The 27,985-nt window shown below is 47.5% G+C and overlaps 1 protein-coding gene across 5 annotated transcripts in view; it reads right to left on the minus strand.

Moving 5' to 3' along the window:
* TANC2 (tetratricopeptide repeat, ankyrin repeat and coiled-coil containing 2) overlaps positions 1 to 27,985 on the minus strand; it is a 300,071-nt gene that overhangs the window by 251,702 nt on the left and 20,384 nt on the right. For all 5 annotated transcript variants that reach the window (XM_054176994.1, XM_054176995.1, XM_054176993.1 and 2 more), the window contains exon 2: positions 5,312 to 5,374. The gene's annotated coding sequence lies outside the window, so the exon portion shown is untranslated. The remainder of the gene's footprint in view (positions 1 to 5,311; positions 5,375 to 27,985) is intronic.

Genomic DNA, 27,985 nt, shown 5'->3' on the forward strand with positions numbered 1-27,985 from the left:
CCACCTCCCTGGACAACCCATTCCAGGGCTTCACCACTCTCATGGGGAAGAACTTCCTCCTCACATCCAGCCTGAATCTCCCCACCTCCAGCTTCATTCCATTCCCCCTAGTCCTATCACTACCTGAGATCCTAAATATGAAATAGAAGTTCTACAAGCAAACTGATCAGATCAGCCTGAATTCCTGCACCTTTACTGCTGACACATACTGTGGCAATTTTCTGTGCTGACAAACAGGAAGAAGGCCAGGCCACTACTTAGCCCTTTATTCATCTGCTTCTGTCCCAGATCCTCCTGAGGCATCACATTTCTTTAGTTCATCTTCTGATGGAAAGAAGAGCTTTTAAAAGGGTCACTGCTGATGTGGTTTTCTGAAAAGGAGGAAAGCCCTTGGAGTGAAAACAGACACTCAGTAATCATCAGACTCACAGAATGCTAGGGGTTGGAAGGGCCCTCTGGAGATCAAGTCCAGCCCCACTGCCAGAGCAGGAGCACCTAGGGCAGGTCATACAGGGATGCATTCAGGTGGGTTTTGGAAGTATCTAGAGAAGGAGACTCCACCACCTCTCTGGGCAGCCTGCTCCAGGGCTCCAGCACCCTCACTACCCACTGTCCCTTGTCCTGTCACAGGACACCATCCAAAAGAGCCTGGCCCCTTCTTGACACTCGCCCCTCTTATTTATACAGAAGATTCACAGGTGGCATTGGCTTGGAAAGGACCCTCAAAGGTCATCTTGTCCAACCCCCCTGCAGTCAGCAGGGACAGCTCCAACTGGATCAGGCTGCCCGGGGCCATCTCAAGTCTGATCTTGAATGTCTCCAGGGATGGTGCCTCAACCACACCCCTGTGCAACCTGTTCCAGGCCTTCCCATCTTCCAGTGTCCAACCAAAACCTCCCCTGATCCAGCTTCAAACCACTGCCCCTCATCCTACCACTACAGGCATGTCTGAACAGTCTCTCCCCAACCTTCCTGTAGGTCCCCTTCAGAAGCTGAAACGCTGCTCTGCAGTCCCCCAGGAGTCTTTCTCCTCTCCAGCTGAACAGGCCCAATTTTTTTCAGTCAGGCTCCAGCTCTCTGATGGACACACTTCACAGGAGAGCTGACAGAAAAGCTTGTTACTCAAACTTGTCCACGTCAGAAGCTCCTGGTAGCACCAGATTAGCCCTTGGCATGAGGGAAAGTGAACTCACTACAGTAGAAAGTAAGAAGTGCACCTAGTAATTAAGACATTAGTGAGCAAGACAGGGTAAGACACTAAAAAAAGAGCCTCTCTGTATGTCAGTCTTCAGGATTTACCAACATGTAAAGGCTAAATTAGCATTTGGGGAACAAAAAACATCTAACCTCTCCCAAATGAGTGAACTGTTTTCAAAGAGCATTCCAACCCCAGACAGAAGTGGGTAACGAGGGCTTGTTTAAAACAAGTGACAGCTTCCCAAACCTAATTATCAGAAGATGAAAGAAACTGGAAAAATGAAAGTGAGAGACACAACACAACTCAAGGCTTCAAGCATTTACTCCAGGTAGAACACATTGTACACAGAAATCTGTTCATAGAATGGGTTGGGTTGGAAGGGACCTGAAAGCTCAACCAGTTCCAAGCCCCCTGCCATGGGCAGGGACACCTCCCACCAGCCCAGGTTGCTCAAGGCCTCATCCAGCCTGGCCTTGGACACCTCCAGGGAGGGGGCAGCCACAACCTCCCTGGGCAACCTGTTCCAGTGTCTCACCACCCTCACTAGAAAGAATTTCCTCCAAATCCCCAGACTAAATCTCACCTACTCAAGCTTCAATCCATTGCCCCTCATCCTATCACTACAAGCCCTCCCCAGCTCTCCTGTAGGCCCTTTCAGGTACTAGATCGCTGCTCTAAGGTGTCCCCAGAGCCTTCTCCCAGCCTGTCCTCTTAGGGGAGGTTCTCCAGCCCTCTGAGTATCTTTGTGGCCTCCTCTGGGCTTGCTCCAACAGCTTCGTGTCTTTCTTATGTGGGGGCACCAGTACTGAAAGCAGTGCTGCAGGTGTGGCCCCAGCAGAGCAGAGGGGCAGAATCCCCTCCCTGTGCTGCTGCTCTCCCTGCTCTGGATGCAGCTCAGCACACAGCTGCCTGCTGGGCTGCCAGTGACCATTTGTGGTGGGTCATGGGGAGTTTGTCATCATCTGACACCCCCCAAATCCTCCTCCAGGCTGCTCTCAAGATATTCGCTCTTAGCTGCGAGACTGAAACTTCTCATGCTCCCCAAATAAATTATTCAAAGCTTAACCTCCAGTCTTATTTAAATTGCCCTGAAATTCAAGAGGATGCTTTGAGACAACCTGATGATGAGGACCAGCAGCCCAGAAGAGCCTGGTTAAGCAGCACTCACAAGAAGGCTGGCCTGTCACATGTCATCACTGATAATTGTCAGGACATGTCAGAAGCTCCACAAACTTCATGACAATCAAATGCATTCAACTCTCTGCCTCCCATAACAGCTCTGACTCACAACAGAAGTGTGAAGAACCAATTACCACAACTCTGAAGTCAAAGGAAATGGATATTTTATAAGCTTGGTCCAGGCACAAAGAAAAACAAAAGGAGCAGAATTGAGAGATTAAATATTTCCAGGAACTTCAGGGCTGGAAAAAGCATTGCTGCAATCCAGCACAAATGCCAAGAACTGCTACTTTGGGGGGGGGGGGGGGGGGGTGGAATAAAAGCAACAAGAAAAAGAATTGAAAGGACTAAATCCTACTAATTACAGGGTCTTAAGCACTTCAGAGGTTCTCAAAGATTTCCAAGCTATTGAGCTTTAAAGGAACTGAATGTGAATAGCAAAAATCTCAGTTGATGGTCCCTACTAAAAGGCTGAACACTAATGGTTATGAGGGGGAGGCCTGACCTGAAGGTCCATCTGCCCATCCCCTCTGGGCTCTCCTCATCCAAATATCGAAGAGATTCATAGAGTCACAGAGTGGTTTGGGCTGGAAAGAACCCCAAAGATCATCTAGTTCCAAAGCTCCTGCCATAGGCAGGCAGGGACACCTTCCACATGCCCAGGCTGCTCAAGGCCTCATCCAACCTGGACTTGAACACCCCCAGGGAGGAAGCAGCCACAACCTCCCTGGACAGCCTGTTCCAGAGTCTTACCACTCTCATACTGAAGAACTTCTTCTTAAGATCCAGCCCAACCCTGTTCTCCCTCAGCTTTCAAACCATTCCCCCTTGTACCCTAGACACCCTCAGGATAAGTCCCTCCTGTAGGATCCCTTCAGGTATTGGAAGGCAGCTCTAAGGTCCCCCTGGAATCTTCTCCAGGCTGAACACCCTCAGCTGATCCTCACGGCAGAGGTGCTGCAGCCCTTGCATCATCCTTGAGGCCCTCCTATTATTATGGGAAACTACAGAACTTCCTCTGAGGAACAGCTCATTCTGGTACTGTGCTTGGAAAAGAGCACTTCCAGGGGGCTGATCAGCCTGGCAACAGTGCCAGGCTGGAGCAGCTATTTGCTTCTGGAGCTGAGAGGCAGCAGCAGATGGATCCCATCAGAAAGGTGCAGTTCTCCACCATTCAGCACACTGTGTAGGTTTGTCTCCACTAACAGGAGACATTTGCTAGAACATTCTGGCTGGAACAGTCATATTTCTGGTAAGAAGGATGAAGAATAAAATCCTGACTGCTAAGAGAGAGACACCACTGACAGCCAGCTTATGATTCACTCCGAATCCAGCTGACCTTCCCATTCTCAACCAGCAGCAATTCAGCTAGGATAAGCTTGCTGATCACACAATACTAACCCATTACTTTGCAACCCTCTTGGTCAAGGTTTGAATTTATTACACTGGGGGGGGGGGGGGGAACCAGACAGTTCTCCAACCATACTTCAGATGTTATGATTTAACACCAGAAACTCCAAACAGCTGCTTCAAATGAGGCCAGAAACACCGAAGGAATGCAATCACTCGCTAGAAGAAAGGCAAAAGTCAGAACCAGTTCTCTCTAGAACATGAAGATGTGGTGACCTTGAAATGAGGGAAATTTAATTTTGAACAGAGCTTCATCATTTTGCATAACCTGGTTTCTAATTCTAGGTTAGTGATGGAGACTGAATTCATGAGGGACACATGTTCTCCATATACAATGACAGGTACGCTGCCTCAGAGAAATGCTAAGCAAGGAGAAGGTAGGAATGCCATCACCTCACCTTCAGAAGCTCACAGTCAATGCTTTTAGTGTTGTCTGTGGCACCCACAATAGGTAATAATTTAAACTAATGCAGTAATTTTATTAGCCCCTGAGTGGGTCCAGAGGAGGCCACAAGGATGATCAGAGGGCTGGGGAACCCCACAGGAGAGCTGGGGAGGGACTTGTTACAAGGGACTCTAGTGACAGGACAAGAGGGGATGGATTGAAACTTGAAGAGGGGAGAGTGAGACCGGAGATTAGGGAGAAATTTTCCAGTGAGGGTGGTGAGACACTGGAACTGCTTGCCCCAGGAGGTTGTGGATGCTCCCTCCCTGGAGGCATTCAAGGCCAGGCTGGATGAGGCAGCCTGGTCTAGTGGGAGGCGTCCCTGCTCACAGCAGGGGTTGGAACTAGATGATCTTGTCAAAAGCCCCTCCACAGCTCCCCTGTAACCCCCTTCAGGTACCAGAAAGCTGCTCTGAGATCTTCATCTCTTCTCCAGGCTGAGCATCTCCAACTCTCCCAGCCCGTCCCCTTATGGGAGGTGCTCCAGCCCTCTGAGCATCTTTGTGGCCTCCTCCAGGCCTGCTCCAGCAGTTGCATGTCTTTCTTACCCTGGGGGGCACCAGAACTGGATGCAGCACTGCAGGAGAGGTCTCAGCAGACCAGAGAGGCAGAATCCCCTCCCTGTCCTGCTGCTCTCCCTGCTTTGCCAGCGCACAGCTGCCTTCTGAGCTCCCAGAAACCATTTCTGGCTCATGATGAGTTGTCATCACCTGACACCCCCAAGTTCTTCTCCAGAGTGCTCTGGAGCCACTCCTCTCCCAGCCTGCATTTGTGCTTGGGATTGCCTGGGCCCAGGAGCATTGGCCATCTGTTTTCCTGTTGCTCACCTCCAATAGGAAAAGAGAGGGTGGTCAAATGGGTGAAAGCTGTTCCACCTTTTTCTCTAAGAACAGAAAACTACCAGGTTAGAACCTGATAAAGACAGTGCCCATACCCTATGTTGTAATTCTGGGTGATCAAAGATTAACAAAGAAGCAAGAGAGAGCAACTTCCATTCTATTTAAGCAATTAAAGGACTATGACAAAACATGGAATTGTGACAGAGGGGAAAAAAAAATAAGAATAGTAAATTCTCCTACCTTGATATCTTTAGACAAGTTAAAGCTCTAGTAAAAAGTGTTTTCCTCCATTCACTGAAAGTCCTGAAAGACAGAAGAAACACAACAGAATTTAGTGGGATCTTCTCAGCACACTGCTGTGTTCTGTGCTGCCCAGCTGCATGCCCAGAACTGTAATAAACTCCTCTCAGGAACAGACTCACAATGTTTTGCACAGCTATCAGACAGCCCCTACTCTTTAGCAGCACAAAAAGATTAATGTTCATCATCCTAAATCACAGAGTCACAGAATGTGAGGGGTTGGAATAGAATAGAAAAGAATAAAACCAGGTTGGAAGAGACCTTTGAGATCATTGGGTCCAATCTATCATCCAACATTATCTAATCAAGTAAACCATGGCACCAAGCAGCCCATCAAATCTCTTCCTAAACATCTCCAGGGATGGTGACTCCACCAACCCCCTGGGCAGCACATTCCAATGGCAAATAACTCTTTCTATGAAGAGCTTCTTCCTAACATCCAGCCTAAACCTCCCCTGAGAGAGGCATTCCAACCCTTGTGCTAAAGCAGGGTCACTTGCCTCTTCCTTCTCATCACTTTTCAGATGGGCAAAGAAGAGAAGCAGCTAACACTTTCCTTTGACACATATAGGCCATGATTTAAAAGGTAGTATGTCACTTCCAAGTATTTGCCTTCAACCTGGCAAGCTCTCCTGCTACAACCCTGCAGCCTCCCCCAGTGTTGCTTTAAAACCCAATCCCTGCATAAACACAACTCCCATGAAGGGATTCCACAACTAAAGCAAGAGTTCAGCTCTCAGCCCTTTGCTCTGTCATCACATACTCCTAACAAGTTCATCAACCAAGAGCCAGGAGAAAGCTCTCTTGCTACTTACTGAAACACAGCAGAGCACCTATTTTGGAACCAGCACATTGTTGCCTGTGCTGATCACAGTGTGCCAGGCTTTAGCAATCCATTTGGCTACAAACCTCATTTGAGACACAGCAAGTAGCAGGCAATACAGACACATCCCATTTGCCATCAAACAAACAAACCAACCAAAACAATCCAAGTCAATTGAGATCACCTCAAACTGGGGACTGCAAAGCAAAGCAGAACAACATTCCACCAGTTCAGGAGGGTTTCCTTTTATTCTACTGCAAGAGGAGACTGAAAAGTAATTGATAGCTTTAAACTCATAATTCACACTGCTTTCCAGAACCTGAACAGAAACTGCTCAGACAGCCTTAGATGAATAATTTTGTATATAAAACTGTAAGACATTCCATAAATTCATGAAGAGATCCTGTCTTATTTCTCAGGGTTGCCAATTACCTTCCTGCTTTCAATCTTTCACTTCTGTGGGGGAAAAAAAAAAACCCAAACAACCCAAACAACTAAAACTGAGAAGCTGCTAACCAGCACACAATGCTTACCAGGGCCAGCCAAGCATGGACAACATGCAAATGCAGCTCCAATCTCAGCACACTACAAGGGATGCTTGTTCTGGCATGCAGGAAGGGGCTGCTGAGCTGCTGTCTCCCTGACCTTCTGCTCAGGCACAGCTGAAGCCTTGACTCTGCACCACAGGCTGCTGTACATCACTCTGCAAGATGACATCCCTTCTTCCAGCTCTCTTGCTGGGCTCTGCAAGCTTCTGCTTGCACACTGAATTATGCAGCTGCCCAAGCATTTCCATTCCATGGCAACTACATTATTGTAAAGACCCTGCTCAAAAACCTCTGAAGGATTCTCAAACCACACACATAAGGCCACCCTTATGGAACTTCTATTAGCTGAGCCCACACGGAAACCAAATCCAAACATGTTCAGATCAACAAAGATTTTCATCAAGCATTACTTCACCAAAAATAAAACTATATTCCTTAGGTCCTAAGGAAACAGAAGAAAGGCTTTGAGACCTTGATTGGGCATTCTCCACAGTTCTTTCAACTGGTCAAAACCAAGGCCCTTGCAAACGCCTCCAGCACCTGGCTGAGGACAGAGAATTTATTTCTTGCCAATGTTACAATTTTTGGAGCACTGAAAGCATGCAGGAAGTTTTGGAATAGAACCAAATAGGGACCTCTGGAGATCCCCTAGTTCAAACCCCCCCCAACCCCCCATCAATGCAGGGTCACCTGGGGCACTGCATCCACGTGGGTTCCGAATGCCTCCATCGCCTCACCGGGCAGTCCGCTCCAGGGCTCTGGCACCCTCACAGCAAAGAGGTTTCTCCTCATGTTTAAGTGAAACCTCCTGTGTTCTGTATGTACCCACTGCCCCTCACCCTATCACAGGGAAAAAGAGACTGGCCCCTTCTTCTTGCCCCTGCCCTTTAGCTCTTGCCAAGCACTAAGAAAATCCCCTCTCAGGCTGCTCTTCTCCAGGCTAAACAGCCCCAGGGCTCTCAGCCTTCCCTCATCAGACAGATGTTCCAGTCCCTTCATCATCCTCATAGCCTCCACTGGACACTCTCTAGTAGTTCCCTGTCCTTCTTGAACTGGGGAAGCCACAACTGGACACAATACTTCTGATGTGGTCTCACCAGGGCAGAGCAGAGGGGCAGGAGGACCTCCCTCAAGCTGTTGAATAACCCAAGATGCCTCCTTTTAAAGGTGGTGGAGTCACCACCATTGGAGGTGTTCAAGAGGAGACTTGATAGGGTGCTTGGTTGCATGGTTTAGTTGATTAGGTGCTGTTGGATAATAGGTTGGACGTGATGATCTTGAAGGTCTCTTCCAACCTGGTTTATTCTATTCTATTCTGTTCTATTTGCTGCCATCTCTCTTCACACAACACCCTGCAAAGCAAGGAGGGGAGTGTGGCTTGTGCAGAGTGAGCTGGGGGTGAGTGCTGAGGACCATCATTTGCTCAGTAACTTTCCATCTGCATTCAGAGAGCACATCTGAGGAATCTGCCCTGCACTGAGCCTCTCCACAGCAGAGCTTTCATCTGCTGGCATTATTGCATTAGAAATCTTCCTGTGAATGCAGCAGATATTAGTGGGCTGTCAATAAAAACTGAATGGCATTAAAGTGCCTTTATTCCTTAAATGCCTTTAACCCTCTAATTATATTTGTAAATCCCACCATTTAACTGCAGGAAGGTTAGACATTCTGACATGTTGTATCACAACAAAGAGATTTCCAAGACTGAAATACAAACAGTTGAGGAACTGGGGGGGGGGGGGGGAGGGGATCAATTCCAGAGTTATTCCATCTTAATTAAAGACATAAATCACAATTATGGAGTGTTTCAATAAGAAGCAATACACAGTCAGGATCTCTCCAGACATTCAAAGAGTTTGGAGGTTTCAGCCCTGTCCTGTGGTATGGCTGCAAGGAATCATCTATTTTTTTTATACCTACTTCTTCTTTATTACCATCAGGATGGGTTTTCCAAGCCAGTTCTCCTGCATCAGGCAGAGCAAAGGATCACAGAATCACCAAGGTTGGCAGAGACCTCAAAGATCCTCAAGTGCAACCTGGCACCACAGACCTCATGACTAAACCATGGCTCCAAGTGCCACATCCAATCCCCTCTTGAACACCTCCAGGGATGGGGACTCCACCACCTCCCTGGGCAGCACATTCCAATGGCTAACAACTCTCTCTGGGAAGAACTTTCTCCTCACCTCCAGCCTAAACTTCCCCTGGTGCAGCTTGAGACTGTGTCCTCTTGTTCTGCTGCTGCTTGCCTGGGAAAAGAGACCAACCCCCTCCTGGCTACAACCTCCCTGCAGGGAGTTGTAGACAGCAATAAGGTCCCCCCTGAGCCTCCTCTTCTCCAGGCTAAACAACCCCAGCTCCCTCAGCCTCTCCTCATGGGCTTGTGCTCAAGTCCTCTCACCAGCCTCAAAGGCAACACTCCTTAATTCTTCCTCATCTTCACAACCAATACAAGTAACTGACTGTTGCTGGCTCCCTCTGCTCCCCCCAAGCACAAGGTGGGGTATCAGCAACATGGGCACACATCATAGAAGCTTTAGGTTGGAAGGGACCTTTCAGGCTCATCCTGTCCAAACCCCTTGCAGTCAGCAGGGACACCTGCAACTAGAGCAGGCTGCTCAGAGCCCCCAGCTACCTCACCAACAATGGTTCCCAGGATGGGGCATCTCCCACCTCTCTGGGCAACCTGGGCCAGGCTCTCACCACTCTCACCATAAAAAGTTTCTTCCTTCTATCCAGTCTGAATCTCCCTCATTTACAGAATCAAACAGCCACAGCACAACTGCCTCACACTGTCCCACCAGCTACAGAGCTCACTCTTCAGAGTCATTCTGCCTTGGGCCATCAGTGAAGAAGCCAATTACTGTCAATGGGGATTTCTGCCCCTAAAAGCCAGCTAATGACTTCCAACTGCCATCCAGGTTTGCTGATCTAAAACATGACCTAGAAATATTCTTAAGGAAAGGATTTTGTCAACAGAATCAGGTCATTTATGTCAGGAACAACACAATCTAATAAGAAACACTGAGAACCTCACAAAGCCCTTCTGTGATATAAACCAGCATGAAAACACCCTGACACTGCATCCAACTGTTGACTTCAGAGCCAGGTTGGATGAGGCCTTGAGCAACCTGCTCTAGCAGGAGGTGTCCCTGCCCATAGCAGGGAGCTGGAACTGGATGATCTTCAAGGTCCCTTCCAACCCAAACCATTCTGTAACTCTGATGCTTTTCTTTTGAACAAATCACCAGCCCAGAGGATCAATTTTAACCAAGTATCTCCTACCCTCTGTTTACTGCTCCAGTGCATCCCTCATTACTCATCTTCATCCAGCCTAACAGAAGCAATCCCCTTTACACAGCTGCTGAGATGTCTCTGCATTTCATAGAATGGCTTAGGTTGGAAGTGACCTTAACATCATCCACTCCAACCTCCCAGCCATGGGCAGGGATACCTCTCAACTAGACTTGGGTTTGGGACCTCTTCAGTGATTCAGGGCATTTCTGAATGAGCACAGCATGGCCAAAGCTGCTCACACTGCACTGAATTAAAGGACATGATGTAATTTCCACAATCAGGAAACAAAGAAATGCTATTGCAAAGTGCAAGTTAATGCCACCAAGCCAAGTAAACAACAAGTGAAGGAAGGCAAGAATTAAGGTTTGGCATGCTCAGGCAGTTAAGTAACTCAGGCACAAAGCTGGCAATCTGCAGGCTTGCAGTCCCATAGAACTTCTTGGGCATAGCTATGAGGTAGTTACTTTTCTCTTTCCAGAGAACTCATACAATGGTTTGGTTGGAAGGGACCATGAAGATCATCTAGTTCTACTCTCTCCTGTCATGGGCAGAGACACCTCTCACCAGCCCAGGTTGCTCAAGGCCTCATCCAGCCTGGCCTTGAACACCTCCAGGGAGGGGGCATCCACAGCCTGTTCCAGTCTCTCACCACCCTTACTGTGAAGAATTCCTTCCTAATCTCCAGTATAAATCTGCCCTCCTCAAGCTCAAACCCATTCCCTCTTGTCCCATAACTGTCAAAACCACCAATTTTATTAACACTACTGCAGAAGAACTTGTTAAACAACCCCCAAACAGCAAGACCATGCACACTCCCCATACCTCTAACAGCCTTCACATCTAGCTTCAAACAACTGCTTCAAAAGAGCTTTTCTGCCCTCCTGTTAAAGACAGAAGTATGGCCAGAAGTTAAACTCAGCTCCTGAATATGTACACCCTAGTGCCTAAGTGCACCAAAAGGCATGAAACCCAACTCGGGAAGGGCTTCTAATCACCCTAAGAATTACTGAAACTGGTCAGAAGGAACACTTTGGAGTTTGGAGCAATGCTTTTAGCTCACCCTCCTATTGTTCTAACCCAGAAGACCAACACCTACAAAAGGAACAAATCCTCCAAGGCACAGCAGCACAAGTTCCAGCTGCAATGTTTTTCTGTCAAGCTAAAACCCATGACAGAAAGAGGGCTTAAAGCTTTAAGATTTAAGCAGCAAAGCAGAAAACCTGCCCTCCACAGCCACTTGACTGCAGCTGGAAAGAGGTGTGCTATGAAATGATAAAAATCAACATAACCCATCAACAAACCCAGTTTGAACTGTTTTGCAGGAGTTTAAACAACTCAAGCCCCATCCCTGGGTGTTTTTAAGGCCAGGCTGGATGTGGCTCTGGGCAACCTGATCTAGTGTGAGGTGTCCCTGCCCATAGCAGGGGTGTTGGGAATAGAATAAACCAAGTTGGAAAAGACCTTCGAGATCATCGAGCCCAACCTATCACCCAGCACCATCAACTAAACCATGGCACCAAGGGCCTCATCCAGTCTCCTCTTAAACACCTCCAGGGATGGGGACTCCACCACCTCCCTGGGCAGCACATCCCAATGGCTGCGAAGAATTTCTTCCTAACCTCCAGCCTGAACCTCCCCTGGCACAGCTTGAGACTGTGTCCTGTTGTTCTGCTGCTTGCCTGGGAGAAGAGACCAACCCCCACCTGGCTACAACCTCCCTGCAGGGAGTTAGAGAGAGCAAGAAGGTCTCCCCTGAGCCTCCTCTTCTGCAGGCTAAGCAACCCCAGCTCCCTCAGCCTCTCCTCCCAGGGCTGTGCTCCAGACCCCTCCCCAGCTTTCTTGCCCTTCTCTGGACACCTTCCAGCAGCTCAACATCTTTCCTAAGCTGAGGGGCTGGATGATCCTTGAGGTGCCTTCCAACCCTGCCAATTCCATGTGACACCAGGAGGTTTGATTTCGTAGCAGCAAGACTGCTGAGCCTGGTGAGGTATCTCCACATGCAAAACCACCCATCCTCTATTTGAAAATATTCAGCATCAGTCCTGAGCAAACTCCCAGCTACAGGGATGAAAGAGACTAGGTTTTGATTCATCCCAGAGCAAACAAAGGCAGCTTTTCTCCTCATCATCTAAGCGAGCAAACCTTGCATCTGCGCAAGTGAAAACCCACAGCAGTTTTGCAAAGGTAATTGAAACTGAAGCCTCCTAACCCAAACCTAGGCTAGGTCACATGTACCCTGATCTCCACAGTTGCATTCTATTTTCCCAGGGAAATTAACAACTTACTCATACTTTTATCAACAGAACATTAATACCCAGACATTAAACACAATGACCATCTGTCTCTGCAAACCATACACTACACCAATGATCAGAACATGCTGCTCAACCAGTCCTGCTGGAAAGCAAAGCTCCCTGCAATGGTCTCATGAATAGGGATTTCCATCTCTCCAGGAGGTTATTTCTCTAGTTTTGGCTGTCAGTTGCACCAGCTGGTATTCATCTGATAAATGGTAGAAGCTTGGATGGGATTCCAAAATCAGCTCAAGTCACAGTTTCAGTTCTTTACACAGACATGTATGTTGGAAACTAAATGCATAGCACCAAAAAAGAGTCTTGATTCCAATTCCAGCTCCATTCCTTCCTAAGCAAAGTTTGGGGTTTAATGGTAAGTTATCCAAGGAACAGCAATGTGCCCCTGTGGCCAAGAGGGCCAATGGCAGCCTGAGGTGCATCAGGAAACATTTGTCCAGCAGGCCTAGGGAGGTTCTCCTTCCCCCTCTACTCTGCCCTGGGGAGACCACACCTGCAATACTGTGTCCAGTTTTGGGCTCTCCAACTCAAGAAAGACAGGGACCTGCTGGAGAGAGCCCAACTGAGAGCTCCAAGGATGATGAATGGACTGAAACATCTCTGCTATGAAGAGACTGAGAGCCCTGGGGCTGTTTAGTCTGGAGGAGAGAAAGCTGAGAGGGGATCTGAGCAATGTGGGTGTCAAGATGAAGGGGCCAGGCTCTTTGTGGTGGTGCCCAGTGACAGGACAAGGAACAACAGGTACAAGCCAGAGCCCAGGAGGTTCCACCTCAACATGAGGGGAAGGTTCTTTGGTGTGAGGGTGCCAGAGCCTTGGAGCACAACCCAGAGGTTGTGGAGTCTCCTTCTCTGGAGACTTTCAAAACCCATCTGGATGTGCTCCTGTGTGACCTGCCCTGGGTGATCCTGCTCTGGCAGGGAGGTTGGACTCGATATCCTGAGGTCCCTTCCAACTCCTAACGTGCTGTGATGCTCTGATGGCTGTATTCTAACAAACCCAAGATCAGAAAATGCCAATATTCTTTTAATTACAGCCATGTAAATATGGCTAACCTAACTCTAGCAGGGACTCATCTGCAAAACAAGTCCAGGTTTCCATCTTGAAAGAGTTTGTCTTCTTAACCTCTTAACCTTTAATTAAAAGCGAGATTTGAATCTCATGAATCACCATAGAATGGCTCAGGTTGGAAGAGACCTCAGAGATCATCCACTCCAACCTCCCTACCAGGGGCAGGGACACTTCTCCACTATACTCAGCTGCCCATCCAACCTGGCCTTGAACACACCCAGGGAGGAGGCATCCACAACCACTCTGAGCAGCCTGTTCCACACTCTCACTGCTCTCACACTGAGGAATTTCTTCCTAGGATCCAGTCTAAGCCTATTCTGCCTCAGCTTCAAACCATTCTCCCTTGTTTTGTTGCTAAACACCCTTATGGAAAATCCCTCTCCAGCCTTCCAGTAGCTCCCTTCAGTTACTGGAAGCTCCCCCTGGAGCCTTCTCCTCTCCAGGCTGAACAACCCCAGCTCCTTCAGCCTCCATATGTTATCATATATCATTACCAGAGTTAGAGTTCATGCCACAGGAATGTGCACCATTGATAAACCAAGAATTTCACAAATAAACCCATGCAACATAACACTTCAGTCCATAATTAGCTCCATCTTGGCTGATTTTCAACACTATTAAGCAAGCATCCATTCTACCATATTCTAAGTTGGCAGCACTCTCTTCACAATCATCACTCCCAGTAACTATGGGAAAGCATCCAGACATCAAGGGAATTATGGAGGGGAAAAAAATAAATGCAATCAAAAAGGCAGCTAGAAAATTGTTCAGGCTTTAAATTCAGATTTTTCTGCTCACTCTGTGTGCCTGAAACCCACACAAACAAATCCCACCCCCCCACACAACAGAACAAGCCCACACGGCAAGCCCCCCCTGTGTGTTAAATACAGATCACAGAGTGGCTCAGGTTGGAAGGGTCTCCAAAGGTCATCCACCCCAACACCCCTGCAGTCAGCAGGGACATCCTCCACCAGCTCAGAGCCTTGCTGAGCTTCACCTTGAATACCTCCAGGGAGGGGGCCTCAACTCCTTCCCCAGGCAACCTGTTCCAATGTTCCACCACCCTCAGTTGCAGAGCTTGTTCCTAGCATCCAGTCTAAATCTCTTCTCTAATGTCAAACCATTGCCCCTCATCCTATCACTGCAGGCCTCTGGCAACAGTCCCTCTGCAGCCTTCCTACAAGCCCTAGGAGGAGAGGCTGAGGGAGCTGGGGTTGCTTAGCCTGCAGAAGAGGAGGCTCAGGGGAGACCTCCTTGCTCTCTCCAACTCCCTGCAGGGAGGCTGGAGCCAGTTGGGGGTTGGTCTCTTCTCCCAGGCAAGCAGCACCAGAACAAGAGGACACAGTCTCCCCTGTGCCAGGGGAAGTTTAGGCTGGATGTTAGGAAGAAATTCTTCCCAGAAAGAGAGATTGGCCATTGGGATGTGCTGCCCAGGGAGGTGGTGGAGTCCCCATCACTGGAGGTGTTTAGGAAGAGACTGGTTGGGGTGCTTGGTGCCATGGTTTAATTGATCAGATGGTGTTGGGTGATAGGTTGGACTCAATCTGAGAGGTCTTTTCCAACCTGGTTCATTCTATTTCATTCTTCTTGTAGCCCCCTTCAGGTATTGGAAGGCTGCTCTAAGGTCTCCCCAGAGCCTTCTCTTCTCCAGGCTGAACAAGCCCAGCTGTACTCATAGGAGAGGTGCTCCAGCCCCCTGAGCTATCTTAACAACTCAGACTTCTGAGTTTATATGGAAATTATAATGAGCTTCCATTTGCTTCCCTGCTTAACAAACCAATAGTTCCAAGCTACTAATGGAGTGTCTCATTTTTACTGCATCTTAATAATGTTTATCAACACTCACAAACTTATCTCCCAGCACAGTGCTTTGGGGGGCAGGAGCTGTCATTGTTTTGCTGTTACAGTGAGTGGTGCTACAAAGCCCTCACCTTTCTAATGCCTTCAGACACTAATTATCAGAACACACTTAATGACATTAGCTACAACCTGTTTGTTCACCCTCCCTGCTCTATCTACAGACTGTCATTATTTATTAACCAGCTGGATGGGGTATTGCACTCATAATCCACATGCCAATGTGACCATAAAATGATAGGGTATGTTTAGTATGCACCAAGAAAAATGTTTTCCTTCCAGAGTAATGCAAGGTTAGGAGACTTACAGTAATTCTCTGACATTTTAGGAGCTTCACAGAATCAGAGAATGGTTTGCACTGAACCTTAAAGATCATTTAGTTCCAACAACTCCCCCATGAGCAGGGACACCTCCCACCAGCCCAGGTTGCTCAAGGTCCCATCCAACACAGCCTTGAACACCTCCAGGGAAGGGGCATCATGATCTCCTTGGGCAACCTGTTCCATCACCCTCACTAGAAAGAAGCTTCCTAATCTCCAGTCCCAATCTCCCCTCCTCAAGCTTCAATCCATTCCCTCTTATCCTCTCACTACAAACCCTTGTAAAAACTCCCTCCCCAGCTCTCTTGTAGCCCCTTTCAGGTACTGGAAGGATGCTCTAAGGTCTTCCTAGAGCCTACTTTTCTCCAGACTGAACAAGCTCAACTCCCTCAACCTGTTCTTGTAGGTCCTTCTCCATCACACCAGCAGTCGTGGCTGGTATGGGTCTGTCTGACCCATCTGAGGGGCTTGGAATACAAGCCCTATGAGGAGAGACTGAAGGAGCTGGGGTTGCTTAGCCTGGAGAACAGGAGACTCAGGGGTGACCTTATTGCTCTCTACAACTACCTTAAGGGAGGTTGCAGACAGGCAGAGGTTGGTCTCTTCTCCCAGGCAACCAGCAGCAGAACAAGAGGACACAGTCTCACGCTGTGCCAGGGGAGGTTTAGGCTGGAGGTTAGGAGGAAGTTCTACACAGAGAGAGTGATTGCCCATTGGAACGGGCTGCCCAAGGAGGTAGTGGAGTCACCACCCCTGGAGGTGTTCAGGAGGAGACTTGATAGGGTGCTTGGTGCCATGGTTTAGTTGATTAGGTGGTGCTGGATGATAGGTTGGACACAATGATCTTGAAGGTCTCTTCCAACCTGGTTTATTCTATTCTATTCTATCTGGAGCTGTCACTGAGCAGAGAGCTCCCCAGCAAAGGCCCATGAGGGTGCTGTCACCATAATGCATGGACCTGGCTGCACCAACAGACTGGCTGCAAGCTCCTGTGCTGTGAGCGAGTGCCACGGAAGGCGACAGTCGGGAAACAGATAACCAGGGGAAGTGGCAGCAATAAAAACCTGATGGAGGCGGTTGGGGGCTTGTTTTTTTTTAGCAGAAGTATTACAAGCAAGTAGCTTGAATATTTTATTTGAATTCATTCAGGGCTACATTGCCAGAGGACAGAATTATCTACAGCTGAATGAAGCCAAAGTAATCTCCTACTGACAGCGCTAGCGAGAGGAACGTGTCCCTGTAAAACACCAATCACTCACACGTCTGGGAGAGTCACAGCTTTGATCCCAACACTTCTTGTAATCAAACCTACTGAGGTTCAACACAAACAACTTGGGCTTTGGGTTAAAACAAAACAGGAAGGAACAAACACACACACAAGTTACAAAGGAGTTTTCGTAGGTTCATCTGGCAAAGAGGTCCAAGATCACCCAGTCCAATCCCGAACACCTCTGGGATGGTGACACCACCACCTCCCTGGGCAGCCTCTTCCAATCCCTGACCACTCTTGCAGCAAAGAAATTTTTCCTCATCTCCAACCTAACCCTCCCCTGGCACAATTACAGGCCACTTCCTCTTATTCTACCACCTGATACTGGGGAAAAGAGCCCAACCCCCACCTTACTGCAACCTCCTTTCAGGGAGTTATAGAGAGCAATGAGGCTTCCCCACAGCCTCCTTTTCTCCAGACTAAACAGCTCCCTCAGCTGCTCCTCACCAGCCCTGCTCTCCAGACCTTTCACCAGCTTCATTGCCCTTCTCTGGACACGCTCAGCACTTCAATGTTGTTAGCCTGCAGAAGAGGAGGCTCAGGGGAGACCTTCTTGCTCTCTCCAGCTCCCTGAAGGGAGGTTGTAGACAGGTGGGGGTTAGTCTCTTCTGCCAGGCAAGCAGCACCAGAACAAGAGGACACAGTCTCAAGCTGTGCCAGGGGAGGTTTAGGCTGGAGGTGAGGAGAAAAGTTCTTCCCAGAGAGATTGGCCATTGGGATGTGCTGCCCAGGGAGGTAGGGGAGTCACCATCACTGGGGGTGTTTAGGAGACTGGATGGGGTGCTTGGTGCCGTGGTTTAGTTGATCAGATGGTGTTGGATGATAGGTTGGACTGGATGATCTCAAAGGTCTCTTCCAACCTGGTTAATTCTATTCTAGTGTCCTTCTTGCAGTGAGAGGCCCAAACCTGAACCCAGTATTTGAGCTAAAGCCAGACCTAACAGTACTTTTTCTGTTCTACAGACTCTACAGGCGGCATGCTAGCCCTGCAGCACTGACAAAGGCACTTCAGTGACAGTTTGTTTCACTTGACTTTTTCTTTTTCCATAGCTGGGATCTCTTTTGGTAACTATATTCCATGAAGGAAAACTTTTACTTAGCAGAAGTGGATATTCCACTTCAAGACACTTCTTCAGAGCTTCCAACAAGAGAACACACACATGACTTAAGTACCTGAAGGAAACGGCATGTTTATATTTCTTTTATCTTTTGTGATAGTATAAAAGTGCTGTTTAAAATGGGCCTGACTACTTAAGACAATGTGTTTAAACTACAGGCAGTTATAAATGAAGCCATTGTATGAGCACACTTGAAATTACAGCATCTAGGTAGCTTCAAAAGAATTCAGTGTTGTACTAACAAGCTCTGCTTCATCCTGTTCTTGTTAGCTAACAACTTGGAGGTTTCCGATTTCATCCTGCAATGGGCAGTGAAAATGTAGATAGGCTTAAAGCTCTGCTATCAAGAACTGCAGTGCCTCAGCTTCCTGCAAGGGAGAGCTGAAAACCCTCTGAGATTTTTTCCTAACTGGTGAAATCAGCTAAATTAAAGCAAACTCTTCCAAGGTCCAAAAAGAACTAAAGCTATGAGAAATGCTTTGAGGATAGGCTGAGGGAGCCAGGGTTGTTCAGCCTAGAGAAGACTCCTGGGGGCACTTTAGAGATGCCTTCTAATACCTGAAGAGATCCTACAGGAAGGCTGGAGAGGGACTTTTCACAAGGGTATTGAACAACAGGACAAGGGGAATGGTTTTAAGCTGAGGGATAGTAGGTTTAGAGTGGATATTAGGAAGAAGTTCTTCAGTGTGAGTGTGGTGGGACTCTGGAATAGGTTGCTCAAGGACGCTGTGGTTGCTTCCTCCCTGGAGGTGCTTAAGGCCATGCTTTAAGCAACCTGGCCTAGTAGAAGTTGTCTCTGCCAAACCATTCTGTGGCTCTAGGATATGAAATACTCCTCCTACCCTTTCTCTTCCACTTGGCCCATCCATTCTGTTACAGCAAGCCAAGTAAAGAAGAGCAGCAGTGAGGCCGAGCTTTAGGCACTCTTCTGAGTCTCTCTAGCACTGCAATGCTTGGGGACACTGTTCTCTTTTACTCTGACAAAGGAAATGCTCCACCCATGACTCATGGATACAGCCAAGAGAATAGAAGAAGTGGGTATCAAAGCCCAAAGAGAACACAGTAGAGTCAACCGCAGCAGCATTGGCTTGCTTTTATTTTTAGACAAGGTGTCCACTCCCTCCTCCATTTAGCTTTAATAAAACTTCCCCACTAAAGGGTGAGATTTCCTCACAAACTTGCACAGCTATAAAAAGAATTTGATTCTTTCATTTTTTTTTTTTTAAAATCTCCTATTTATATTCTGTCATATGGAGGAAATCTAAGTGCCTTCTGGAGACAGAATGTATGCTTCCCCCTGCATTCGGAACGTGAATGATTTCAGCTGCCACGGATGACACAGAGCAATTCTGTCAGCCTGCATTGAGGCAGACCCCAAGCCCTGTCCCTTTCTAACGCAAACCCTTGTCCTTAAAGAGAGTATGCACAGCTAAAGAGAACAGGAAGAAACAGCAAATAATTGGTTTGCTTTCCTTCTGAAGCCTACAGCATCCAAACACTTCAAGAACCGGAAAGATCAATCACTAAGTAATAGGAACCTACCCAAACTTGTTTGCTCTCTACAGACATTAGGTAGAATTGCTGTTGAAAGCAGGGAGATCTAAGCCCTACCCTCACTTACATTCTCTCTCCTGTGGTACCATCACTACTCCAAATGTAATCCTGACAGCAAGGACTTGAAAGAAGGAACAGAAGTGTTACACCAAGGGTCCAAAGGTTCTCTTTGTAAAGAGGTTTCGGTGTGGGGATTCCACAGCAGTACCTGCATACTATAGCCAGAGTCAGATTCATATGGAATGGGTTGGGTTGGAAAGCACCTTGAAGATCATCTGGTTTCAGCTCCACTGCATGGGCAGGAACACCTCTCATGACCATTGCCCCTCATCCTATCACTACAAGCCCTTTGTACAAACTCCCTCTCCAGCTCTCCTGTAGCCTCCTTCAGGTACTGGAAGGCTGCTCTAAGGTCTCCCTGGAGCCTTCTCTTCTCGAGGCTGAACAGCCCCAGCTCCCTCAGCCTGTCTCTGTAACAGAGGTTCTCCAGTCCTCTTACCTTCATGGCCCTCTTCTGGACCCACTCCAGCAGTTCCATGTCCTTTGTGTGCTGGGGACCCCAGAACTGACCCAGTGCTGCAGGTGGGGTCTCAGCAGAGCAGAGGGGCAGAATCTCCTCCCTGTATTGCTGCTCTCCCTGCTTTGGATGCAGCCCAGCACGCAGCTGCCTTCTGAGCTGCCAACACGTTGCCAGCTCATGATGAGTTTTTCATGCCCTGACACCCCAAAGTCCTTCTCTCCAGACTGATGGCTACAGACACCTCATACACAGACACCACTCCCACCCAAACTCTTTATTCCAGAGCTGGGAGAATTTAGGGCTTGAGGAACCTTCTCCCCTTTGGTGTACATTTCCACTTCTTTTGTTTTAGGATTACAAAGCAACATATTCTCCTCCCAGCTGCAGGCAGCAAAGCCCCAGTCTCTGATTCACCTTTATTACACTCTGGAACAATGTCTATTAAGGAACAATAGTCTGAAATTTCCCCAGGCAAGTTTTGCAGGACAAACATTACTGCATTTTCTATAGCTCATCTTGATGTCAGAAAGCTCTACTCTTGTATTACCATCCCTAGCAGGAAGCCTTTTTTTCTTTAACAAGAATGAGTCTGAAAAGCCAAAAAGAAAAGAGTTTAACATTCAGAGTGCTGTAGCTAGATTGGATTATCTTAAATCTCAATTGGGTATGGCTATCACATTTGCCAAAGTTTACTGCTTTTATAGCAAAACAATACAAACAATACTGCAGAAACCACTTCTGAACATTCTTACCCCAAGCCCAAAAAAAGGCAAATTTCCTCAGCTACCACAGAAAGCTCTTTTATGTTGTACAAACACACACCAGGAGAGAGAAGGAGGAAGAGCTCTGCTGCTGTCTTCGGGAACTTGCTATTAAGGCCATATTCATAATCCCAACTGCCCAATTCTGGGATAGCTTCATTGAGCATCTTAGCCTGTTAAGATCACAAGACCCATGGACAAATCCCTCATTAACCCATGAGTGAAGCAACTCCCTGGCTCAGGAAGGCCTCCCAGGAATGTGGGCAAGTCAAGGAGATGAACACATCCAGCGAACAATCACAGGGCACTGGCACGAGTCTAGTTTCAGCAAGTGATTTAAAGGGTGTATTGCTGGTGAGGATTTAAGGGGTGTCTGCAGAAGTGAGACACACACACATGGGCTTTGTCAGCCTTGCACTTGAAATCTGCACTTAATTTAATTAAGGCATTGGGGTGCTGGAGCAGGTCCAAAGAAAGGCAACTAAGGCGGTGAAGGATCTAGAGAACAGGTCTTGTGAGGAGCAGCTGAGGGAGCTGGGGTTGTTCAGCCTGGAGGAAAGGAGGCTGAGGGGGGACCTGGCTCTCTGTAACTCCCTGACAGGAGGCTGGAGCCAGGTGAGGGTTGGTCTCTTCTCCCAGGTAACGAGTGATAGGACAAGATGAAGTGGCCTCAAGTTGCACCAGAGAAGGTTTAGGTTGGACATGAGGAAAAATTTCCTCCCCCAAAAGGGTAGTCAAGTCCCAACACAGGCTTCCCAGCCCAGTGGTGAAGTCACCATCCCTGGAGGCGTTTAAAAGATGCAGAGATGTGGTCCTGGGGGCCATGGCTTAGCACCACACTTGGTAGAGTTAGGTAAAGGATGGACTGATGGTTTTAAAAGTCTTTTCCAACCAAAACAATTCTATGATTAATTTACTCTTTTCCAAATACTAGGTTTAAAACACATCTCTCCTCTGCACCACAGTGCCTGTTTACTCAATCACTACTCTTCTACAGATGCAATTCCCCATCTCTGGTCATCCTTGTTGCCTTCTCTGTCTTCTCCAGCTCTAACATCTCTCAGAGAATGAACAGAGCAAATTTTGCAGTCTTCAAGACATGGCTGCTCCTCAGATCTCCAGGCAGGCTCTACGATGCTTTGCTTCATTCGCTATTGCCTTCCTTTTAATCCCTAACATTGCACATGGAGCTTGTTTTGATTTTAAAGCTGCCAAGCACTGAGCTGAGGTTTTCAGAGCTCTGTTAATCATAATCCCAAGATTCTCTAAGGACTGGTAAGTCACTTTAGAAGCAGAATTTCCTGGATTCGTTTTCCTCGCACGTGCACCACTCACGCTTATCTGCGCCACGTTTCACTTGCTGTTATTAAACAGTAATTAAAGACTTCAGGTCCTTCTGCAGCCCTTCAGTCATGCCTGGCTTTTACTGTGTCAGTGGAGAGGACCATTACCTCCAGCCTACTTCGTGTCTGAGTCCATTAACTGGGGTGATCCTCAGCACAGGGCCTGCTGCCAAATTCTACAGGTGCCATCCCTCTGCCGTGACAGCTGAGCATTTATTTCCATCCTCATTTTTCCCTTGCCCTATTATTCTCCATGACAGGACACACTCTCCCATGCTGTACCTGCTGTGGTTTTCAAAATGCCTTTGGTGAAGAACTCTGGATGAAGCTCTTCTGAAAATCCAAGTGGATTATATCAACTGGATTGTCTCCTCCACGATTTGCTGGCCCCTTCAGCAGAAAGGTTCATAAAGCAGAAACTCAGACGTTAGGAAGACATTTCAGACACTGAAAAGAAATTCTTCCCCATGAGGGTGGTGAAGCACTGGAGCAGGCTGCCCAGAGAAGTTGTGAAGGCACCAAACCTGGAAGTGTTCAAGAGGAGATTGGACGTGGCACTTGGTGCCATGATCTAGTCATGAGGTCTGTGGTGCCAGGTTGGACTTGATGATCTTTGAGGTCACTTCCAACCTTGGTGATACTGTGAAAGGCAAGTTGGATAGGACCTTGAGCAGTCTGCTCTTGTAGGTGATGTCCCTGCCCATGGCAGGGGGGTTGGAACTAGATGATCTTTAAGGTCCCTTCCAACCCAAACCATTCTATGGTATAACAATCCTTCTGGCCTTCTTTTCTGCTTGGTCCATCCATTCTGTTACAGAGAGCCAAGTAAGGAACAGTGATGCTGTGGTACAAGCACTCTGAGTCTCTCCAGCACTGGAATACTTGAGGATGCTGTTTCTCTTACTTTGAGAAAGGAAGTGCTCTATCCATTACTTTTAAGGTTGTTTCCAATCCAAGCCATTCTGTGACACCATACTGCTCTTAGCCAGTGCTACATGGAAATCAGGTTCTCAAGTGTCACAGATGGGTGTGCCAGAGACTGTTTTCTTCAGAGGAAACCCCACCACAACAGAACTCTTCCACACCAAGCTTCACTTCAAAGACAAATGCAGATTTCTCTTAAAATCAAGCAATCACATCATTGAAATTTCTTCCAGTAACTGGAAAGGCATAGAAGTCACTCTGAGGAGAATGTCTGGCTTCAGTTTATTTCTAAGACCAAGTCACTTCAGATGAAACAAACCACTGAGCCACTGCAGCACACCTCCAGAACAACTGATAGGCAGCTCGGAAATTCCTTTAAGGTGAAAGCACCACAAGAAAGAGGCAAAACACAGGAAAGTTGCCAACTAAGAAATCATTTCTCTCCTCTATAAAGTCCAGGCAGTTATGGTTATAATAACTAAAGCCTGCAGAAAGCAAACTCTTCCTCCTCCCAGTTCACTCTGCAGAGCTGGTAGGCCCATGTTTGCCTTTGGTCTTCCGGCTATAGTCAGTCTGTTTCCTCAGCTGCTCTCCCAGCCCCTTGCAGCAGATATCCACACAGCAACAAAGCACCAGGGGAAAACCACATCATCTCCACCAAGCCAACACTGAACCTAAAATTATTCTTTCACTTTCAAGCTGAGGTACCTCCTGTTAAAAGCTTACTCCACTCACAAGAGACTTAGTGCATACTAATGACTTGTAATGCACTAACACACAGGGGCACAAGCAGTAGTGCACTAACACACAGGGGCACAAGCAGTAGTGCACTAACACACAGGGGCACAAGCAGTAAAGCACTAACACACAGGGGCACAAGCAGTAAAGCACTAACACACAGGGGCACAAGCAGTAATGCACTAACACACAGGGGCACAAGCAGTAAGGTCTCATTGCAGCCCCTGTGCTCAGCTTTCTAGACAGACATGGATCACTTCACTTGCATCAGAACAAAGAGGCTTCCTGACACATTTCATCTTTAAAAGGTGAAAGATGAAATGGCTGAACCCTCGATGTTTCCACAGTCTGAAGTGCTGCTAAGGCACAGGCCAAAGGGTATTCCTGACCACCAGCTGGTGACAGTCCTTACCCAATGTCCCCTGGCAGTTCAGAGCGATTCCAGCTGATTCACAGAGGCATAGAATGGTTCAGGTTGGAAGGGACCTCGAAGATCATCTAGTTCCAACCCCCTGCCATGGGCAGGGACCCCTCCCACTAGCCCAGGTTGCTCAAGGCCTCATCCAACCTGGCTTTAAACATATCCAGGGAGGAGACATCCACAACCTCCCTGGGCAGCCTAGTCCAGAGTCTCACCATCCTCCTACTGAAGAACTTACCCCTAAGATCCATCCTAACCCTACTCTCCCCTCAGCTTCAAACCATGAGTCCTGTCTCTTGACACTCCTAGGAAAAGTCCCTCTCCCTCTTCTGACCCTCCCCCTTCTGACCCAAAAGCATCCTTGCAGACATCATCTGTGTAAGAAAAGCAACATTTTAAACAGCTTCAGAAAGCTCCAATGCAATGCACAGTGGAGAATATCTTTTCTTTGACTTCCTTGCTTCTTTCAGAAGTGTTGCTGCCAGAGAATCTAACAAATTCTTCCCACTCTCTGTTTTTCAAGGTGCAATTAAATGTTGCTACTTTCTCTTTAATGTGATCTGTTATCTGGCATAACTATCTGCATGAAGCCATTTCCATCCATCTGCAGCTGAGGTTTGTCATCATACATTAGCAGAGGAATCCTCCCCAAATCCTAGAACACACATTTTTCATGTTGAATATCAGCTTCAAAAGAGTAACACAAGATGCTTGATGTTTCAGACATGCAGAAGACAAGCTTGGAAACGACCCAGCTTTGTGCACACCAAGAAGGAAAAGTTTCATTAGCAGTACAGCACAGTCCATGAGACTGCTTGGAACAGCACAGGGGATGGAGACAACAGAGCTTTAATACAAGAGGTGTGTATTACCTCTCTGGCTGGAGACAAAGAAGTCATTCTTCAGCACAGCAGCTCTGACCACACTGCCAAAACCAGTACAAAAGACAACTTCTGAATTATTTCTGCTTGTGTCAGAAGGGGTTCAGATGCTACCACCAGAAACCATACCCAGAATGGTTTAGGATGGAAGGGACCTTGAAGATCAGCTAGTTCCAACCCCCCTGTCATGGGCAAGGACACCTCCCACCATCCAGCCTGGCCTTGAACACCTCCAGGGAGGGGACATCCACAATCTCCCTGGGCAACCTGTTCCAGTGTCTCACCACCCTCACTAGCAAGAATTTCTTCCTCATCTCCAGTTTCATTTTCTCTACACAGTTGTGAATAATGTATCTGTGTGCAAAAAAAGTGATAAATTTGGTGTTAGTTTCAGGTCATGGGACAGTAAAGAACTAGATCTGTAACTTGAAATCCTTCTAGAAAGTGACCACTACTACCCAATCACTACTCCATGACTCTCCCACATCAATTAATAAGATCTGTCACCAGGTTCAGGAAAAAAATCCCTTCACAGGTCATTTACTGCTACAAACTCCATGTACTCTAAGCACTCATGGAGTCATAGAATGGTTTGGGTTGGAAGGGATGGCTGAAGGTCATCCAGTCCAAAACCCTTGCTGCAAGCAGAGACATCCTCCACTAGATCAGGTTGCTCAGAGCCTAGTTAAGCCTCACCAGGGACAAGGCCTCAAATACCTCCCTGAGCAATCTGTTGCAGTGTTCCACCCCCCTTACAGTGCAGCACTTGTTCCTAACATCCAATCTAAATCTCCTCTAATTTCAAACCCTTGCCCCTGGTCCTATCACTACAGGCCTTTGCAAACAGCCCCTCTCCAGCCTTGCAGTCCCTCACATCATCCTTGGCAGTGAAGCTGAACATTCCCCTCACACAGGCAAAATTAAAACAACTACACCAATGAAATCATTTAGACAGGAGAAGGCAAGGAGTGAACTTCAGTACTGTTAGAGTAGCCCTTCCTTCCAATTCTACAATTGCAATTGTATAGAATTATTTGTGCCTGGGTGTACTTTATTAGCTTGCATGAATGCCTTCTGTAGAAAACTCCAGCAGCAATCAGAGAGACTGATGGTTAACACTAAAGGGCAATTTACTACATTCCACCCTGCCATCTGAGAAGGGCTTTTAGTCCTCCCTAAAAGTGCCCTTGCAACATTTCTCCAAGTCCAGAGTGAAACCTGCATTATGGCTATAATTACATAAACATATATGCACATACACAACTTTAAACAAAGCAAGTAGGGTTGGGGGGGGAGGGGGGTGTTGCTAGAGAAAGGGAAATCATCTCAAATTCTACATTAAAGTTTGGAATCAGCTGAGTCACCAAGTCTCAAATCTTTACACAGGAATCTATAAATAACATGGTAAATTTAGAACAACTTGAGAAAGAAAAGAGAGTCATGGAAGATTTACCAGCTTCTGAATATAGAGCTAATCATCACATGTGTGAAAATGCACTGAAAGTGCAGTAGAAGTGCATGAAAAATGCACTAAAAATGCACATGGCCTACAGCATCTTTACTACCAGGCTGCCTACTGAAATAACTCCACATTGCAGTTCAATCTTGAGCTTGTCTGCCTTGCAGATGAAAGAAATGCACCTGCACTATCAGCTGATACTCAGCTGGAACAAATACACAAACACAACCCTTGCAACTCTTCAAAGGACTCAGTCCCAGCAGCATCCTAACAAACTACTCCCCTCACCCCCTGTCCCAGGTGCACAGTGCTGATAGAAATGCTCATTACAAGAAGATTAAATAACAAGGGCAATGTTTTTCCTCACATTTGAGCATGAAAATAATTGGGTTGAACACTCTGAATCCCAGCTCTCCTGAAAGAGCAATCAATGTGCAGTTAAGGAGAGAAAAGCACCTTGACACTCAGCCACCTTTGAGCAACCAGTGACCACCAGTGCACTCATGGAGTCATAGAATGGTTTGGGTTGGAAGGGATGTCTGAAGGTCATCCAGTCCAAACCTCTTCTGTTCCAAAGGATGTTGACTGCCATTTGGAGTAGCACAGACATAAACGTGTCAAAATCCTGTTTGACTTCTAAGCCACTCAACCAACTCTGTCCTAATCCTCTGATAAGCTTTTGTTATCTCTAACCTCTTCATTAGGAGTCTGGTAGCCCTTTTCACACAAGCTTTTCAAACACATTACTGAAGTCCCCCACTTTGCAGTTACTCCTCCCACCAGCCTATCCACATAGTTATTATGTGCAGTTATCTACTCAGGAAGTACATTTACACATTCAGAAACACCTTGTTGCTCTCCTGCCCCTCAATTTCATCTCCACTAATTTAGTTCTCCTCCAGTCAATACTTTATATGCACATCTTCCTTCATGCTCAGAATTCACAGGACAGTTTTGAGAACCATAACAGAAAGGAGGAAGTTACTAGACTTTGAGCCAGCAGTGTGCCCAGGGGGCCAAGAAGGCCAAGGCCATCCTGGCCTGCATCAGGAACAGTGTGGCCAGCAGGAGCAGGGAGGTCATTCTGCCCTGTGCTCAGCACTGCTGAGGCCACACCTTGAGTCCTGTGTCCAGTTCTGGGCCCCTCAGCTTAGGAAAGATGTTGAGGTGCTGGAAGGTGTCCAGAGAAGGGAAACAAAGCTGGGGAGGGGTCTGGAGCACAGCCCTGGGAGGAGAGGCTGAGGGAGCTGGGGTTGCTTAGCCTGCAGAAGAGGAGGCTCAGGAGAGACCTTATTGCTCTCTACATCTACCTGAAGGGAGGTTGTAGCCAGGTGGGGGTTGGCCTCTTCTCCCAGGCACCCAGCACCAGAACAGTCTCAAGCTGTGCCAGGGGAGGTTC

Source organism: Dryobates pubescens, chromosome 36 (assembly GCF_014839835.1).
Source record: "Dryobates pubescens isolate bDryPub1 chromosome 36, bDryPub1.pri, whole genome shotgun sequence".
NCBI lineage: Eukaryota > Metazoa > Chordata > Aves > Piciformes > Picidae > Dryobates > Dryobates pubescens.